This window comes from Salvelinus alpinus, chromosome 12 (genome assembly GCF_045679555.1).
Source record: "Salvelinus alpinus chromosome 12, SLU_Salpinus.1, whole genome shotgun sequence".
NCBI classification, from domain to species: Eukaryota; Metazoa; Chordata; class Actinopteri; order Salmoniformes; family Salmonidae; genus Salvelinus; species Salvelinus alpinus.
Window position 1 is genome coordinate 18,817,016 of NC_092097.1, and position 16,848 is coordinate 18,833,863.

Consider the following 16,848-nt stretch of genomic DNA (forward strand, 5'->3'; position numbering starts at 1 on the left):
GGGAGTACAGGAGGGGGCTGAGCACACATCCTTTTGGGGCCCCAGTGTTGATGATCAGCGAAGTGGAGGTGTTGTTTCCTACATTCACCACTTGGGGGCGGCCCGTCAGGAATTCCAGGACCCAGTTGCACAGGGCGGAGTTCAGCCGCAGGGCCTCAAGCTTAATGATGAGCTTGGAGGGTACAATAGTGTTGAATGCTGAGCTATAGTCAATGAACAGTGTTACATAGGTATTCCTCTTGTCCAGATGGGATAGGGCAGTGTGCAGTGTGATGGTGATTGCATCGTCTGTGGATCTATTGGGGCGGTAAGCAAATGGAAGTGGGTATAGGGTGTCAGGTAAGGAAGAGGTGATATGATCCTTGACTAGTCTCTAAAAGCACTACATGATGACAGAAGTGAGTGCTACGAGGTAAGTTACCTGTGGCGCTGATGTTTAGTTTTTTGTGTGCTCTACGGCAACAGTGTCTAGATGGAATTTGTATTTGTGGTCCTGGCAACTGGACCTTTTTTGAGATGCCATTAGTTTGTACTGTCAAGGCCCAGGTCTGACAGAATCTGTGAAGAAGTTCTAGGTGCTGCTCTAGGCCCTCTAGTAGGGTGAGGCCGGGTTCTGCAGACCGTTTTAGTCCCCTTGACAATTCGTTGATTTGTATGTTTAAGAGGGTGGGGCTTAAGCTGCATCCCTGTCTCACCCCCCGGCCCTGTGGAAAGAAATGTCTGTATTTTTTGCCTATTTTAACCACACATTTGTTGTTTGTATTCATGGATTTTATAATGTTGTATATTTTCCACCAACACCACTTTCCATTAATTTGTATAGCAGGCCCTCGTGCCATTTTTTGAAATCAACAAAGCATGAGAAGACTTTGACTTTGTTTCTCTCTCTTTTCTCTATCTCTGTTTCTGTCTATCTGTTGCACTTTCTCTTTCTGCCACTCTCTCTCTCTATCACTCTGTGTGTATTGCATGAAACTTGTTCCAAAGTTTCAGTGTTGGTTTAACCTTGCTCTCTCCTCATCTGTCATTTTGGATCCCCCCCTTTCCACCCCCAGTATTACCCAGACGCAATGGATACCAGAGGGCCTGCCAAAAGGCTTGCTGCCAGGCCAGTGCAGAGATTAGGGGAGTGGTCTCTCTCTCTTTCCCAACTCTTTCTCCTCTTCTTTCTTCACCTCCCCCTCTCTCTTTCTCTCTCTCCTCATATTTGCTGATGGTCAGCCTGTGGTCTAAGCAAGCCTATCCTCCCATCTGGGGTCTGAAAGGGGAAACCTAGGCATGGCAATGTACCAGTGAGTTGACCGTCAGTGCCCGAGCTGACAAGGTAAAAGATCTGTTGTTCTGCCCCTGAGCAAGGCAGTTAACCCACTGTTCCCCGGGCGACGAAGACGTGGATGTCGATTTAAGGCAGCCCCCCGCACCTCTCTGATTCAGAGGGGTTGGGTTAAATGCGGAAGACACATTTCAGTTGAAGGCATTGTCGTACAACTGACTAGGTATCCCCCTTACCCATTTCATAATAAACCCAGTGTTATGCCCAGTGTGGATAGCCTGGATCAGAGCTCCCATCCTCAGCTCCACCCTTGTTGTTGTGGTTGGGCTCTGCATCAGGATACTACTCTCAGACAGGATGCTGCTCTATATGAGTCCTCCTAATACTCTACTACAGGCTCTGTCTAGACTCATGCTCATTGGCTGAAGCATTGGGGTTCTTTTGATACTCTATTGAGAAGTACCATGTCAGATGAAAGATTTTTTTCTCACTAAATCAGGATTCCTTTCTTCCTCACTCTGCCTGCCAGCCGTCCCTCTAATGGCTTCAGAGTCAGAGAAGAAAGCAGATTTCCAGCGAGAGACAGATGCCGCGGTTTTGATCAAGATGACTCTATTATGTGTATAAGACAATTTTCTCCGTGACACAATTTTTTTTTATTTTATTTTACCGTTATTTTACCAGGTAAGTTGACTGAGAACACGTTCTCATTTGCAGCAACGACCTGGGGAATAGTTACAGGGGAGAGGAGGGGGATGAATGAGCCAATTGTAAACTGGGGATTAATTAGGTGACCGTGATGGTTGAGGGCCAGATTGGGAATTTAGCCAGGACACCGGGGTTAACACCCCTACTCTTACGATAAGTGCCATGGGATCTTTAATGACCTCAGAGAGTCAGGACACCCGTTTTAACGTCCCATCCGAAAGACAGCACCCTACACAGAGCAGTGTCCCCAATCACTGCCCTGGGGCATTGGGATCTTTGTTTAGACCAGAGGAAAGAGTGCCTCCTACTGGCCCTCCAACACCACTTCCACAATACTGTGTGGAATGGAGAGATTACTTGACAGTCTCTCTTGCTGAGAAGATTTATTCAGATATGTAGGCAACTAACCATCCTGTACCAGTTCTACATTTCCTCTGTCACCATTGATGACCTTTGCCAAGTTGCCAAAGCAGCATTATGTCTGTTTATTTCAAAGACTCTTGATTAGTAGCCTGTGAAATGTGATTCACTTTCATTACACTGTACCATGCTTTTTATTTTTGAATGTTATAATAAATAGTCATGTCTTTTTTTAAGTGTCCTTATAAGGGAGATGGTTCCTGATTGGAGAGAGGAGCAGCTCAGAACTGGTTGTGATAAACACATACTCACCTTTCATTCAGGTAGTTAGCTTGCCACCTCTGTCACTCTCTGTGTGTGCTGTTGGCCCAGGTTCCCCTCTCTCAGTGGGACTGTGGGATTGATTGATCACTTCATTTAGTCCTGGGGGGCAGACTAGTTAACCTCCCCGTAGGCCGGGGGGTGGAGGGATGGGGTGGAGTAGGGGAGAGTCACACTGACCCAATCCAAAGGACCTCTAAACCCTACGCCTTATGCACCCGTGGAGATCTGACAGGATTTGATTGGTATAAGCAATATGGTGAAACTTCCACTTCGCCTATCAGAGGGCTTTCCTCTACATGACCACGTACAGTATCATCCACATCTTTAGACTTTTCAATATGAACATCGGTTAAGACATCAACACATCTTTCAGTGTTTTTCCAAATGTATTCTTTACTAGTGATCTCAACATGTTTTGGGCATTAGCTATTCCTCTGTATCATACATAAATTATTATCCACTTTAGGAGGCGGCTCTCCATAGTAGCAAGAAGTAGCAACATCTGAGACATTCTTCAGGGTGAGTGTGGCTCAGTGCCTGCTACTGGGCTAATGTTAGGAGGGATACACGTGCCACTGGAGAATGTTTATGGCTGTTCAACATGGCATTGTGCTCTCTGTGTGTGCGTGTGCGTGCACGGGATGGTCAGAAAGAGAACACTGGCACTCATTGTCATGTATAATGATGTGTTGCTCTCCTGGCGTGATTCCTTGTTGTCTTCCACCACAGGAATCCATATGGATTTATGGGAATGAATCAGTGTCCTGCTGCCTGTGGAACAGTAGTTGTACAGTGTAGAGCGCTGCTGTACGACAGATCATATTCTACCCACTGCTGACGGGTCCAGAAACCTCCCTCTGGCTCTCTGGTGATAGATGGCTCTGCTCTAGCCTGTACTCACACGCCCTACAGGTCCTGTATCCTCTATTTATGGGGATGTGATTGGCATGGGGAGCGGGGGTGACTGAAGAGGGGGCAGTTTGGAGAGAGAAGAGGTTTAGGTTTGGCTCGGAGAAGCCTATGGTGAGTTGAGGCCACACTCCATCTGTATTGATTTATATGTCTGTAACTCTCTGCAGGTAAATCAGTGGACAACTACTAGCTGCACATCACATCGGATCTGGCTCTACAGAAAGTACTATAGCAGATGTTTCCATCCAGTACAGTGCAGTTCAGGGGGATGTTTGGAAGTCGAGAGAGACTACAGTGAAAGGATGCCGGCAGTCGCGGTACCCTGTTTCTCTACACTGCTTGCTTTTCCAGTGTTTCAGTAGGCGGAGGATAGACTGTAAAAGACTGACATACCACAGTCCAACTTGAAGTTAATCTTCTATTGTTGTCCATTTAGATTTCACATCATGTTCATGATTCCTCTTTTCCCTTGCTCTTCACTTTGGTGCTCTAACTAACCTCCAAGCTAACTGGACACCCTAATGAATCTAATCAGGGTCTAGTTGCTAAGCTGTGATAGGCTTAGAGCTGGTTACTCACACCTTTATGGGAGATAAGGGGTGTGGTTAAGTGTTTGGGGTGTTTAGGGGAGTTCTGGCTACGGAGGCTGCCTGCTCAGCTCTTAAATTGGTGATCAGCCCTTATCACATTCCTCTGGTGGGCAGCTCTTTCTCTCTCTCTCTCTCTCTCTCTCTCTCTCTCTCTCTCTCTCTCTCTCTCTCTCTCTCTTTCTCTCTCTCTCTCTCTCTCTCTGCCTCGTTCTCTCACTTCACACATCCATATGGTTGTGCCACCAGCTGCAGTCTTCAGCTCAGCAACACATTCAATGCTATCATCTCCATGTCAGTCTCTCTCCCTCGTCTCCTGGTCATCTGAGAAAGGAACAGACTTTTTCAATTACAGAGACGTTGAAAGTGTTTTCTTCTGGGTATGGTGCTGCAATGATTATCCTCTGAGAGGCTCTGTTGTTTGACCGTGTGTTCCCCAGTCCTTGCTCAGCCAGCCGGAGGGGAAGTGGTGAGTAACTTTTACATATTCATAGCAAACATGCCATTTCACACACAGACTGACTGACAGCCATGGGATCTCCGCCTGGATACAGTCATGTTAGTTTGGTAGCTTCTGTCATGAATTAAGTATTTCAGCGCCTTTTTCTCTCTATTTGATTAAATACTTTCAGCTTCAGTGATTGACTGCCTTGTGTTTCTTTAGGCTAGTTTTGACACAACTTGTGTTTTTTAAGTCGATTTAGAATATTTACATTCAATTGATTTCTGTGTCTATAAGCCTTGTCATGACAATTTGTAGGATTCTGCTTTCTTGTGTGCTACACTATAGTATGGTAGCTTATGACATTTTGTGATTGAAACATCTTTGGAACCATGTCCTCCCGTTTCTTTTGCGCTGCTCTGTAGAGCCTGCCAAGTAGGATGTTGGGAGTGGGGGGCTTCATGTTTAGAGAGAGAGCGATGGGGGATAAAAAAGAGAGGGGGGGGGGGGGGGGGGGAGAAGAGGGAAACATTGAGAAGAGAGAAAAGAGCAAAAGAGTGAGAGAGAAATAAAAGGAAAGAGAGTGAGAGAAGGGAAAAGGCAGTGTAGAGGCAGTCTCCTGTCATCTCAGCTGTTGTGAATTAAGTGGACTGACAGCACACATCTCCCTGCATCTCACAGCTGTGCCACATGCCTTCCACTTTATTTTTAACTCCACTTATATTGGGCTACGGCAGGGACAGGGAACAGCCTATTGTCTCTCAGGAATGTGGGCACGGTGTGTGTGTGTGTGTGGGTAGTTGGCTCTGCATATCAGGGGAGTCTAGGCATTTATACCTAAAGCTGTTGGTGGGTGTTACGCGTCAAAAATCATGTCAGATATGACAAGTTAAAGTACAGTTTATATCTGAGCGGTTCACTGCTGGGTCTGCTGTCTTTATTGTGGGTGTGTGTATAAATTGCAAGGTTCATTCCACAATAGACGTGCTGCATGCTCTGTTTATGGCACCCGGGTCTGAGTGGCTGGCCCTGGCCTAGTAGGGAAAAGAATAGGGTTTGACACATAACAGGTTGTGGCTTCCTGAACACTCCTCTATCTTTCTGTGCCACAGTTTCTCTATACCTGCACCAAAGCAGCTCCATGCCCAAAATGGCCTCCGTGTTGACATTTAGAGCCAGTGGTTAAACCAGGCACAATATAACAGATCATCTTTGGAGGGAAAATGACATGTATATCAATAGGGATCTTGGAAAATAAATCACATTTTCAGGTCCAACAAGCCATTTAAACCTTTACTAGTCACCACATACTGAAGGCTAGTGCTGACTGTCCCTGCATCCATCCACACAGACCCAGAACAAATAGCCTCCTCTCAATACAATACTCTCAGGAGGAGAGGGTAAGGAGCGAGGGATCTGCTGAGCCCAGAGGAGGAGAAAATGAAAGGAGAGAGGGAGAGTGAAAGACAATAGGTTGGATGGATGGGGTGTGTTGTGTGGATCCCCAGGCAGTGAGTGTGCCCATTTATTTAGAGAGTGAGTGGGCGTGTGGTTTGCCCCCCTACTGCTGCCAACCCCATTTCCTCCTCTAACGCTGTTAACCGATCAATGTCCTGGACACAGCTCGCAACGAGCCACACCAGTGGGGAGATTTCATCGCTAATCATATGTAATCTCTAACACTGGTTTAATGTTGCCAATCATCCATCTTCAGCTTGTTTTACTGTTGTAGCTCTTCCTGTTCTAGTATAACAACATAACCACATAATGCCAGTCAACTGTCCACTGACGAGTTTGAACAAGAAAGACATGAGTGATGTTGATATGCAACCAAACCCCTCAGTGAGCTCTATGCAGACTGCCTTTGGGGTGAAATCACAGCGTAAGCCTACAACTTGTAACTGGGTAGGGATAGGGAAGCATGGTAACTGGGTAGGGATAGGGAAGCGTGGTAACTGGGTAGGGATAGGGAAGCATGGTAACTGGGTAGGGATAGGGAAGCGTGGTAACTGGGTAGGGATAGGGAAGCGTGGTAACTGGGTAGGGATAGGGAAGCATGGTAACTGGGTAGGGATAGGGAAGCGTGGTAACTGGGTAGGGATAGGGCTGCTTGGTAACTGGGTAGGGATAGGGAAGCGTGGTAACTGGGTAGGGATAGGGAAGCGTGGTAACTGGGTAGGGATAGGGCTGCTTGGTAACTGGGTAGGGATATGGAAGCGTGGTAACTGGGTAGGGATAGGGAAGCGTGGTAACTGGGTAGGGATAGGGCTGCTTGGTAACTGGGTAGGGATAGGGAAGCTTGGTAACTGGGTAGAGATAGGGAAGCGTGGTAACTGGGTAGGGATAGGGAAGCGTGGTAACTGGGTAGGGATAGGGAAGCTTGGTAACTGGGTAGGGATAGGGAAGCGTGGTAACTGGAAAGGGAAGCGTGGTAACTGGGTAGGGATAGGGAAGCGTGGTAACTGGGTAGGGATAGGGAAGCGTGGTAACTGGGTAGGGACAGGGAAGCGTGGTAACTGGGTAGGGATAGGGAAGCGTGGTAACTGGGTAGGGACAGGGAAGCGTGGTTTTGGGACACTGTAAAGTCCATGGAGAATAAGAGCACCTCCTCCCAGTTTCCCACTGCACTGATGCTAGGAAACACTGTCACCACCAATAAATCCATGATAATCGAGAATTTCAATGAGCATTTCTCTACGGCTGGCCATGCTTTCTGCCTGGCTACCCCAGCCAACAGCGCCGCACCCTCCGCAGCTACTTGCCCAAGCCTCCCCAGCTTCTCCTTCACCCAAATCCAGATAGCAGATTTTTTGAAAGAGCTGCAAAACCTGGACCCGTACAAATCAGCTGGACTAAACAATCTGGACCCTCTCTTTCTAAAATGATCCACCGCCATTGTTGCAACCCCTATCACTAGCCTGTTCAACCTCTCTTTCGTATCGTCCGAGGTGGTGACACTCTAGACCCAAACTGTTACAGACCTACAGTATATCCATCCTGCCCCGCCTTTCTAAAGTCTTCGAAAGCCAAGTTAACAAACAGATCACTGACCATCTCGAATCCCACCGTACCTTCTCCGCTGTGCAATCGTGTTTCCGAGCTGGTCACGGGTACACCTCAGCCACGCTCAAGGTACTAAACGATATCATAACCGCCATCGATAAAAGACAGTACTGTGCAGCCGTCTTCATCGACCTGGCCAAGGCTTTCGACTCTGTCAATCACCGCATTCTTATCGGCCGACTCAACAGCCTTGGTGTCTCAAATGACTTCCTCGCCTGGTTCAACAACTACTTCTCAGAGTTCAGTGTGTCAAATTGGAGGGCCTGTTGTCCGGACCTCTGGCAGTCTCTATGGGGGTACCACAGGGTTCAATTCTCGGGCCGACTTTTCTCTGTATATATCAACGATGTCGCTCTTGCTGCGGGTGAGTCCTTGATCCACCTCTACGCAGACGACACCATTCTGTATACATCTGGTCCTTCTTTGGACACTGTTAACAAACCTCCAAACGAGCTTCAATGCCATACAACACTCATTCTGTGGCCTCCAACTGCTCTTAAACGCTAGTAAAACTAAATGCATGCTCTTCAACCGATCACTGCCCGCACCCACCCGCCCGACTAGCATCGCTACTCTGGACGGTTCAGACTTAGAATATGTGGACAACTACAAATACCCAGGTGTCTGGCTAGACCGTAAACTCTCCTTCCCGAATCATATTAAACATCTCCAATCCAAAATGACATCTAGAATCGGCTTCCTATTTCGCAACAAAGCCTCCTTCACTCATGCTGCCAAACATACCCTCGTAAAACTGACTATCCTACCGATGCTCGATTTTGGCGTCATTTACAAAATAGCCTCCAACGCTCTACTCAGCAAACTGCATCCAGTTTGCTATCACAGTGCTATCCGTTTTGTCACCAAGCCTCATATACCACCCAACACTGCGACCTGTATGCTCTCGTCAGCTGGCCCTCGCTACATATTCGTCGCCAGACCCACTGGCTCCAGGTCATCTATAAGTCTTTGCTAGTTAAAGCTCCGCCTTATCTCAGCTCACTGGTCACCATAACAACACCCACCCGTAGCACGTGCTCCAGCATGTATATCTCACTGGTATGTATATCTCACTGGTATGTATATCTCACTGGTATGTATATCTCACTGGTATGTATATCTCACTGGTATGTACAGTGGGGAGAACAAGTATTTGATACACTGCCGATTTTGCAGGTTTTCCTACTTACAAAGCATGTAGAGGTCTGTAATTTTTATCATAGGTACACTTCAACTGTGAGAGACGGAATCTAAAATAAAAATCCAGAAAATCACATTGTATGATTTTTAAGTAATTAATTTGCATTTTATTGCATGCCATAAGTATTTGATCACCTACCAACCAGTAAGAATTCCGGCTCTGACAGACCTGTTCGTTTTTCTTTAAGAAGCCCTCTTGTTCTCCACTCATTACCTGTATTAACTGCACCTGTTTGAACTCGTTACCTGTATAAAAGACACCTGTCCACACACTCAATCAAACAGACTCCAACCTCTCCACAATGGCCAAGACCAGAGAGCTGTGTAAGGACATCAGGGATACAATTGTAGACCTGCACAAGGCTGGGATGGGCTACAGGACAATAGGCAAGCAGCTTGGTGAGAAGGCGACAACTGTTGGCGCAATTATTAGAAAATGGAAGAAGTTCAAGATGACGGTCAATCACCCTCAGTCTGGGGCTCCATGCAAGATCTCACCTCGTGGGGCATCAATGATCATGAGGAAGGTGAGGGATCAGCCCAGAACTACACGGCAGGACCTGGTCAATGACCTGAAGAGAGCTGGGACCACAGTCTCAAAGAAAACCATTAGTAACACACTACGCCGTCATGGATTAAAATCCTGCAGCGCACGCAAGGTCCCCCTGCTCAAGCCAGCGCATGTCCAGGCCCGTCTGAAGTTTGCCGATGATCCAGAGGAGAAATGGGAGAAGGTCATGTGGTCTGATGAGACAAAAATAGAGCTTTTTGGTCTAAACTCCACTCGCCGTGTTTGGAGGAAGAAGAAGGGTGAGTACAACCCCAAGAACACCATCCCAACCGTGAAGCATGGAGGTGGAAACATCATTCTTTGGGGATGCTTTTCTGCAAAGGGGACAGGACGACTGCACCGTATTGAGGGGAGGATGGATGGGGCCATGTATCGCGAGATCTTGGCCAACAACCTCCTTCCCTCAGTAAGAGCATTGAAGATGGGTCGTGGCTGGGTCTTCCAGCATGACAACGACCCGAAATACACAGCCAGGGCAACTAAGGAGTGGCTCCGTAAGAAGCATCTCAAGGTCCTGGAGTGGCCTAGCCAGTCTCCAGACCTGAACCCAATAGAAAATCTTTGGAGGGAGCTGAAAGTCCGTATTGCACAGCGACAGCCCCGAAACCTGAAGGATCTGGAGAAGGTCTGTAGGGAGGAGTGGGCCAAAATCCCTGCTGCAGTGTGTGCAAACCTGGTCAAGAACTACAGGAAACATTTGATCTCTGTAATTGCAAACAAAGGTTTCTGTACCAAATATTAAGTTCTGCTTTTCTGCTGTATTAAATACTTATGTCATGCAATAAAATGCAAATTAATTACTTAAAAATCATACAATGTGATTTTCTGGATTTTTGTTTTAGATTCCGTCTCTCACATTTGAAGTGTACCTATGATAAAAATTACAGACCTCTACATGCTTTGTAAGTAGGAAAACCTGCAAAATCGGCAGTGTATCAAATACTTGTTCTCCCCACTGTATATCTCACTCCAGCATGTATATCTCACTCATCCCCAAAAACAACACCTCTTTTGGCCACCTTTCCTTCCAGTTCTCTGCTGCCAATGACTGGAACGAATTGCAAAAATTGCTGAGGTTGGAGACTTATCTACCTCGATAACTTTAACTTTAAGCATCAGCTATCTGAGCAGCTTACCGATCGCTGCAGCTGTACACAGCCTGTCTGTAAATAGCCCATCAATTACCTACCTCATCTCCATATTGTTTTTAATTTACTTTTTTGCTCTTTTGCACACCAGTATTTCTACTTGCACATCATCATCTGCACATCTATCACTCCAGTGTTCATTTGCTAAGTTGTAATTACTTCGCTACTATGGCCTATTTATTGCCTCACCTCCTTACGCCATTTGCACACACTGTACATAGACCTTTTCTATTGTGTTATTGACTGTACATTTGTTTATTCCATGTGTAACTGTGTTTGTGTCGCACTGCTTTGCTTTATCTTGGCCAGGTCGCAGTTGTAAATGAGAAATTGTTCTCAACTGGCCTACCTGGTTAAATAAAGGCGAAACAAAAAAACTGGGTAGGGAAGCGTGGTAACTGGGTAGGGGTAGGGAAGCGTGGTAACTGGGTAGGGATAGGGAAGCGTGGTAACTGGGTAGGGATAGGGAAGCGTGGTAACTGGGTAGGGATAGGGAAGCGTGGTAACTGGGTAGGGATAGGGAAGCGTGGTAACTGGGTAGGGATAGGGAAGCGTGGTCGCCAATATCAACATGAACAAGTTTATTCAAGCCACTAGAAATGTTTTTGTTGTTTTTTCAACAATGGCATCTGAATTACATTTAGTAGGCTTATATTACACATGTCCAACAGATTTTGATTATATTTTCTTTGTGCGGTAAGTCAACAGTATCTTTGTTTCCAATATTTGTCTCAACACTCCCACCACTCTTGAGTCTGCCAGAGAACTAAGAGAGCTGGCTGACTAACCAGCCTGCCATCTGATAGGCCAGGGAGGTGATTGCTCTCAGCTCCTGACTGTCAAACACAAGGGCTTCCTTCCCCCACTCGAGAGAGAGAGAGAGAGAGGGGGGGGGTGGGAGAGGGTTAGAGAGGGGAGTGAGGGAGAGATAAATGTAAAGAGAGTGTGGGGGGGTGGGAGAGGAAGAGGACATGAATGAGAGTGACAGAGAGAGTGATGGAAAAAAATTGTAAAATAACAGATGAAATGATGAGGGCATACTGAGGGGAAAGGAGTGGAGGTACAGAATGAAAAGTGGGAGAGAGAAGGAAGGAAAAGAGGGAGAAAGAGACCCTCTATCTGCCAGCCAAACCACCCCTGTCTGCTCTTCAACACTCAACACAGTCCCAGTCCCATGTCATCTCTCTGTCATGGATCTAACCATAACACATTCCTCTGTTCCCTCCACTCTGCCCACAACTCACCATCCTCTCATTTTCAGATTGTTTACTCGCTAAACCAGATTATGTTTCATAGAATTAAACACATTATCATAAAATCCGATGGAAATCATGTCAAATCCAAGTAGCTCCAATGACAATACAATAGGGCTTTCTCTGCTGAGGGCTTTCTTATCATATAAAATAGTCATACCAGATTTTTTCCCCCTAGAGGAATGTAAATTGGTTGTTTGGCTCAGAACTCAAGACCTTCATACCCTCTATTTCTACCTTGTAGTCTATAAACTCTATAAATTTGTGCTGACAGAGCAGAGACAGAAATTAATTCTGCCAGTGCTGCCTTTTCTACAGAGGATGGTCACATCATTCTATTGTGAGTTATTTGTCTCCTTGATAGACTGCAATACTCACACATATGCAGGCAGGCAGCCACACATACGAACAAACACATTCCCTCTCCCTCCTCTCTCTCCTCTCTCTCTCTCTCTCTGATCTATATTGTAGATAATCAGTCATTAAAGAAGCCTCAGATGATGCAGATCTTTAGCTTTCTTCGTTAGCCATCTCTTTACATTGTAGTGAAAGTGGTTTGTAAAGTGCTAATTTCACTAAGGCTTGTCTCCTAAACGTGGGTTCATTAGACAACATGAAAGGCTGTATTGGAGTTTCATTGACGAGAACGAGCAGCCTCAGATCTCTCTTCTAGAGTTAATGACAAGACGAGACACACAGCTGAGCCATAGAGCTCTGTTAATTGGGTTTAACTCCCAATCATCATTTCCTTGTTTTTCATTCATGTTTGCTTAGGGAATAAAATACTAGGGGCCAAGCCCACCACTTCTAAAACTTACCAGTTGACACTGGAAAGTTCAGGCAATTGAAAGTTTGGCGGTTGGGATTCTGCTTCTAGAATATTTCCAGCATCTGCATTTCCTGTTTCTCTCTTGATTCCACACAGATAGGCCTATAGCCTGGAATGGCTGGATGACGAGTACTCATTTGTCAGACTCTGACAGGCCTGATTTAGCGGTGAACTGTGGGCAAATGAGTCCCGGGTCATGTGTTAATTCTGTCGTGTCAGATGTCAGTTTCCAATCAGTCAATCCCAAAGGCATGGCGTATACCTGGCCTGGGACATGGTGGTTGTGAGCTAGCTAGAGCTGTGGACAAAATAGCTGTCACTGTGATCGGTGTCAGATAGAGAGCCGCTCTGTTTCATTCTGCAAATGCATAAAAGAGTTCTATTTTCTGTCTTCAGATAATGTAAAGAAGTTCGGTTCATTGTCTCCCATTTGGCTTTGCTGTTTAACATTAACACTCATCAGACATGGCTGTCTGAAATGTTACTACAGCACACACCACATGCCAAAGGGCAGTGGGTCAGAGCTCTGTTGAACTATGTCGAGAGGAGGGAGGACAACAGCATGCCATGTTAAATGGGGCTTGCTTCTTTACCAGAAGGTCAAAGTGCTATCAGTCACAGCACATTATATGACAGCGCTGTGGAGTAGCAAACCCTGGGCATTTAACTCTGCCGCTAGGGCCCCTGGGAAGTTTCCTCTGTCTCTATGGTGACATGTGGAGGGCTTGTTGCGGTTGTTATAAGTTCTCCTGTTTATAATGTCAAGCTTCCCTAAGTTAAATACAGGACCAGAGGTACTAATGATGTTCATTTACTGCGGCCATGGGCAAACTGAGCCTTAATTGGACAATGCCATCCATATGTGATGTAGGTAGTGGTGGTCGCCACCCCTGTGGTCCTAAAGTTTACAAGCAGGGTTCTTGGGAGGACAGGGTGGGGTAAAGGTGTGGGTGGGTGGCAGGGTTTTAATGAGATGGTTGGTCTATATGGAGGCGGGACTTGGGTCTCTGCAGCCACCCAGGGCTCTGCACGCTGACTGCATTGCAGATAGCTTCAGTGTGCAATAAGGCAGGGGTCGGCAACAGCGGTCCGCGAGTATAAATAAATAAATGTAGGCCCCCAAAAGTTTTTAGTAAAAAAATATAGGGATTTTGTGGGGAGGGGGTTCGTTTTTGGTTTTAAAAAAGACTGAAATCACCAGGATTTCAGCCCCCCAAAAATTGATTTAGGAAGTCTGTTTACAAGTATTCCCACAAATAAAAATATGTGATCGTGTCTCAATGTAATCAAGGTATGAAATCATAGTCATTTTCGAATACAATGTACTGTATTTTTGGGCTTAGTTCTGGTCAATTTGCAGTGTACTAATTATTTTCCATCCAGCCGACCATTCACTCTGCAAAAAATCGGCCTGTGGCTGGATCTATATAGTTGCCTACCCCTGCCATAAGGTATATAGACACTCACAGAAGACAGGAGATCCAGGAAAGCATGGTGCTGTTGATGCTCACTTTGCCACCCACCCCTCTGTCACGTGTCACCCATAGGTCCCATGAGGCTGTGGACATCACCAGGTGCCAATTATACCACCATCAGGCTTCCAACCCCCCCCCCCACACACACACACACACACACTGAACACGCACCAGTGACTCCTCAGTTTTCCCATTTGGCACGCGATGCTCACAGTTAACAGATGAGGTGAGCACAGTGCAGAGGGCACCCACTGGCACGGAGAGCAGGGGGAGGAAGAGCAGCAGCAGGAGGAGGAAAAGCAGGAGGAGGGCTGGAGTTCACACAGCCTGACAGGTTTAGGATTATTGGGTTAACAGTGAGGAGGAACAGTGTGGGGGTCGGGAGATGCATAGAGAAACAGAAAGATGAATGGGGATGTGGAGGGAAGGAACGACATTAAAGGGGAGAAAGAAGGAGTTACTGTAGGTTTGAGGGGGAGAAGAGAGGGACAAAGATGGAGGGAGCGCTGCCAAGCTGTCCCGTGAGTGATAAATGAGGCCTTAATGAAGTATCTGTGCTTGTCTCTCTCTGTCTGGAGAAAACCGCAGCCTTGGCACAGAGTAGGCCTCGCTCTATCACGCCATGGAGAAAAACACACACACACACACACACAGAGCTCTCATCTACATCAAGTGTGCTCTGATTCTCTCCACACATACAATGTGAGTCCTACCCAGGCCTGGCATGGTGGCTTACTTTGTTTAGGCCATTGTTCAGTGTGACAGGGCTGTAATGTAGAAGGCAGTGTGGTTTTCCTCACAGGAAGTGATGGAATAGAACACATGTTAATCCTTCTCTGGAGTAAACAAAGGATGCTCTTCTGTGTCTTGTTGTCACTTTCTTACTGAGATGTTATTCTGTTAGTCGTCAAGATTTATAAACAGTGGATCTTCAGTGTGCAAAAAACCCGATAGTAGGGCATTTTAGTAAGATGACTGTGAAATGACCACAGTGTGTATGGGTGAGAGAGGGATCAAGAGACGGGGGAAAAATGTAGAATTTTGCGAAAGACCGGACGTTAGCTAAGAAGGCGATGATAGATCAAGAGACAGAGTTGGCTGTGTTTTATGAGAGAGAAAAGCATGAAAACCTCACACGGAGCAGCCAAAGCAAAACTTTATCCTGCACCTGAGGTGTGGCTGTGACAACGAGCTCCAGAAATACAGCCCTCCTGTGAATTCCATACACCAGTGTCAATCAGTATGGATGGAACCAGGGCCAGGGAGTGTGTGGTGGGGGGATGTGTGATTATTATGTCATCTATCTGGACCTGGGTCACGATGCCAACGCGGCGATGATGCGATAGGAGACATGGCCCTCTGCCTCTTAGGAAGACAGGTAGCTACAGGAGATATGTATTTGTGTTTGTGTGGCTGCCTGAGTTCTGTCTCTCCGCCTGCATGTGTCACTTGATTGACAGAAAGCGTCTGTTTTTTTCCTTCCTGTTGTTGTAGCCTTGCCTTTGACCTAATGGCATTCTATTCCATAGAAAGCCTGAACATGTTTGAGTCAGAGGAACTGTTTGTACATTATAGGGGTTGTGTAGAGAGGGAGGAGAGTTTAGGTTTGCGGTATGACTGTGTGGGCCGATGCAAATTCATCCCAGTGGAAAAGGGGAGAGAATAAACTTTTGCTGGAAAGTAGGACAAGGATAATGTGTGTGTGCTTGTGTGTATACAGTAACGTATACGTGTGCGCGCGCGTGTGTGTGTCCTACATCCGGTGGTGTGGCGGTTGCAATGTTGGCGTATGCATGCCGTCAGAGTTTTCCCAGTGTGCCATTTGATGTAAAGACCATATGTTTCAGGCAGCCAGCAGTCCGGGCCGTGCCCACCCCTACATGGCCAGCTGGCGCGCGATTCAGGGTCTCTCTCACCCCGCCACCTCCTCAAACCCCAAACCACCATGCCAACCCACCCCTCAAAGGCATGTATGACAGGGGCTCAGGGTATAATGTGGTCCCCGCCCGGAATGCTAACCAACCTTGGCATATATTTGTGAACACGCAAACATTACATGCGTAAAGCATTCCCATAGGCCCTCTGTTCCCTGTAGGGCCCTTGGATATGAGTTTGTTCCTGCTGAGGAATGACCTCATTTCCCAGCATGCACCAGAGAGCATTAAGCAGCCCCCAGTATGTGGTTTTCCATGACCTTCATCCATGTGAAGCCCACAGCAGCAGATCTGATATAGTATAGATATACACAGAAACCCGCTACCTCTAGGTATTTCAGTTATTTCATCCTGATTGTACAGTGTGGATAACATGCCGTGTTTAGTAATATCAAGTTATTAGTCTGTGTGACTGTGCGAGATCCAGTACCAATTCTCAGTTAGACAATATAGATATCTATAGATGTACTATTTGGTGGCATATTTAGTGATGGGGGGGGGGGGGGAATCAATAATTACGGTGCCTTCAGAAAGTATTCACACCCCTTTTCCCACATTTTGTTACAGCTTGAATTTAAAATTGATAAAATTTCGATTTTTTTTTTGTCACTGGCTTACACACAATTCCCCATAATGTCAAAGTGGAATTGTGTTTTTAGAAATGTTTACAAATGAATGAACAATGAAAAGCTGAAATGTCTTTAGTCAATAAGTATTCAACCCCTTTGTTATGGCAAGCCTAAATAACTTCCGGAGTAAAAATGTGCTT

The 16,848-nt window shown here is 46.4% G+C and overlaps 1 protein-coding gene across 2 annotated transcripts in view; it reads left to right on the plus strand.

The window, feature by feature from the left end:
• The window catches only part of LOC139535643 (prickle-like protein 2), a 112,372-nt gene that overhangs the window by 48,508 nt on the left and 47,016 nt on the right, over positions 1–16,848 (plus strand). Inside the window, exon 1 of one of the 2 annotated variants that reach the window (XM_071335257.1) lies at positions 4,273–4,633. The exons of the other annotated variant lie outside the window; for it this stretch is intronic. The gene's annotated coding sequence lies outside the window, so the exon portion shown is untranslated. Of the gene's footprint in view, positions 1–4,272; positions 4,634–16,848 lie in introns of those variants that run through there. 2 annotated transcript variants of the gene reach the window in all.